We start from the raw sequence: 3741 nt of genomic DNA on the forward strand, positions 1-3741 counted from the left end.
GGATGGATTCCCTGTACCAGCAGACATAGGAGGCTCTTCTGTAAGATGTTTGTAGCCACACGTGATTATTTTGTGGTGGTTTTGAAATGTAGTGAGGTGCTTTCTCAGACGGTCTAGAACAGGGGTGTCCAAAATAAGGCCCGGGGGCCAGAATCTTCCCAGAAAAGAGTCCAGTTGTGAAGAAGGATACACATTTTGGATTTTTAACTGTGCTTTCATAAGTCTTACAACTTTTCCTTCCCCTTGGCTATTCATAAAACACTAATAGATAAACATTTAAGTGACAGAAAAGTTTACACTTTTCCACTTACTAAAGAAATGTCTGTTTTGTTTTTTGTTTTTTACATTGGATCCACAGTAAAAAACAACAACAACAACAACTGTTTTATAATTACAGGACAGTGGGAAATGAGCTACTAGAACTTTTTCAGTAATTTTACACATCTATTTCTGACAATTTTAGCACAAAGAGTCATGCTGACCGATTTCTTTCATTTATTGCAGCATCATTTCTTTATCACGTAGAAGAATTGAGACACGTTGTTGAAAGTGCACTTCTTTTTCTTATATCAAGATAGCGATTAAAGGCATAGTTAAACTTCTTCACACTGACAGAAAGGGGTGTTTCACTGGTCCGGCCCATGATGTACAATGAGTTTGACATCCCTGCTCTAGAAGTTGAACGCTTGTTAAATGATGCAGTATCACAAAACCCAGAGCAAGGCAAGAAGAACCTGCACATCAGAAACATAATTCTTTCCTCTATAATAGACACATTTGCTGTTTGTTTTAAGGTGCATCTCTCACAGCGAGACATCCCTATAATAATAGTGTATATGGGCTCATTATAAAGATCACTGTGATGCTGGAGATAGGGAAACACACTGATGTCCTTCACTGCATGAGTGGGATGAAAATTATAGCTCACAGCTCACAAGTATAAAGTGAGATCATTGTGATGTCATGTTTCACCTACATGCAGGGTTATACACTCCCCTGCTTTTTCTTTAAGCACTTGCACACATTGGAATTGAGATGACACCCAGTGTACCTGCAGCTGTCTTTGTTGATTGTGCTGTTGCAGTTAAGGGGTCAAGTGCCTTGCTCAGGCACACATCAACAGTAGCTGTTAAAGTTTTTTTCTCCAGCCAGTTAAAGTGTGCTTCACTAAATGACTTTGGAGCAGCTGAAAATAACTTTCCCTTTTAATTCTCAGAAGTATTTAATAATACTTTTATAACTCCTAAACTCCTTTCATCTCTGCAACTCTTTGTTTTTCCATCTCTATCCCTAGCCTCATGATTCGTTTGCCTCATGATTATATAAAAGAGTGTAGCTGTGCTTGCTTCTGCGGAACAGCCTGATCTTCATCCACATTACCAGCTTTCTAAAATAAAAAATGGGCAAAAGAATCCTTTTTTTAGTGTTTCAAAGATACTAATGCTGTCTAATCTGGTGCTATATGATGCAGAAGAAAGTCACTGCTTTTAAAAAGTTGGTCTCTGACACTCACTTTGCTCTGCTGTACAACACTTTTGTACAAAACTTTTAATGTGGGTTGATTGTGCTCTGTTTGCACTTCTGTTGTTAGATGTTCAAAATGTTGCCATTTCATTTTAATTATTTTATATATTATAGCACTACTACTACTACTACAATATTGTAGTCATGTGATTAGACATTGTCCTGGCTTCTGGCTGCTCTCTTTGATTGAGGGAACCTGCAAGTGGATGGATGCTGTACTGCAATGAATCACTGGGTGTTAACTAGACTCCCTCCTCAGTCATAGCACGCCAGCACAGCCTGAGGGCAACAATTGATCAGAGTGTTGTATGGGTGTGTGTGTGTGTGTGTGTGTGTGTGTGTGTGTGTGTGTGTGTGTGTGTGTGTGTGTGTGTGTGTGTGTGTGTGTGGCTGCATTTGCTGGCATGTGTACTTGTGTTTATCACAGTGAGACTTGAAAAAAAGGATAAGAATTAACAGTGAGAGATATAAAAAAAATTTTTTTACTTATTCCTGTCTCCAAAAGCAGGGATGTCTGTGCTGAACACTGTGTCTTTTAAAAGTGTGTCACAGTAAGACAGAAATGCCAGTTTTTGGTGAAGGTCACAAAGGAAGTACAAAAAAGGAGGGCGTTGTGTAGGTGAACTAATAATACGTACAGTGCAACAGCCTCGTTGTGGTTTATGACCAAGCTGTAACTCATATCAATCTTTAGAAAAAAAATGAACACACATATTTCTGACTGAAACCATTATTAATTAAAAATGAAGCGCAAGATGCTAAACATGTGCATAGATGCATAGGAGGTGCAGCATGCCTGGTTTGACATCAGAAAGTCAAACATCCACAGTCAATACAACTAAAACAATGTGTAAACTCTGCTGTGTGATCATCTGGACTGAGGGTTTCCTGTGTGCGAGCGCCTCTCCTGATGAATGAAGCCCGACTGTAGCTGCAAACAAGTGAGATTAAACCGTGGCCTGTGCTTGTTTGGACACTTTTCTGCAATAGTGTACTTTACACCGTGAGCGTGTGTTGACTTCTGTTTTCCCCTGCCTTTTGTTTGTGTGTGTACATACAAAGTTTCATGTGTGTGTGTGTGTGTGTGTGTGTGTGTGTGTGTGTGTGTTGAGTGGATCTCTCTTTTCACCATCACCATTACTGCATGAAAGACCTGTCAGTCTGTATTAGGTTCTGCCTCTTCCCCTCTGTGTGTGCGTGCGTGCGTGCGTGCGTGTGTGTGTGTGTGTGTGTGTGTGTGTGTGTGTGTGTGTGTGTGTGTGTGTGTGTGTGTGTGTGTGTGTGTGAGAGAGAGAGGGGGGGGAGGGAAAGGTTGAACTAGGCAGTAAAGCCATTTTAAAGCTATTGAAGGTCATTGTTCGCTCACTCTGTTTTATGCGCACTAAATGCTGTGTGAGGTCAGCAGCTCTGGCTTCATTTTTATAGATCTGCGCGTGAAATAATCCGATCTATACCATCAGCAGTGAGATCCCACACCAGCTGTGTAATTTCCCCAGATGATTTGATCATTTTACCACTAATATTACAGCGCTACTGCTGAATTTCCGTTTTTGCTGATATTGCTGATACACTGATATTAACCTGTGGATGTTTGATTCCGTCTTATAACCCCCCCCCCCCCCCCCTCTCTCTCTCTCTTACTCCTCCCCCTCCTCCTCTCTCCCTCTCTCTGCGGGGCTGCGCTTGTGCTCCATTTCCCAGAACTACCAGCGCGGCCCTCATCATCAGCATCATCACTACAGAGGAAAAGTGTCCCACTGGCGCTCCATCAAGTCGCTCTCCAGCAAAGGAAAAAAGAAATATCGACATCAATAACGCTCGCGCACTTACGAGCTGGTCATAATAGGCTACTTACGAGCGCGCAACCATGAGCGTGTGGCACACGCTCCAATAAGCACATCCAGACCAATTCCCTTAATATAAGAGGGGGGTGAGGGGGGTCATGCCTTCGTAGTGATCTCGTAGCACAACATAGGCTACTGTGGGAGATTTCATCTTGTGTCGACGATCCAACCTCATTCACATTTAGCGTGGAGTTTTAGTGTGATGCGACAAGTTGCTCGCGCCGCGCGCAGTGTGGAAGAAATCGATGGAGGAGCAGACAGGCGGGCGAGCGCTCATCCAACCGGAGGGGAGGGGGAGACGCATTCTCCCCGAGTACACACAAGCAGCGGCCACATCCACTGTAGACAAATCCGTGTTCAGTGACGTGTTTTG

This window comes from Rhamphochromis longiceps, linkage group LG11 (genome assembly GCF_057381845.1).
Source record: "Rhamphochromis longiceps isolate RC_006_pf linkage group LG11, R_longiceps_female_GT1.1, whole genome shotgun sequence".
NCBI lineage: Eukaryota > Metazoa > Chordata > Actinopteri > Cichliformes > Cichlidae > Rhamphochromis > Rhamphochromis longiceps.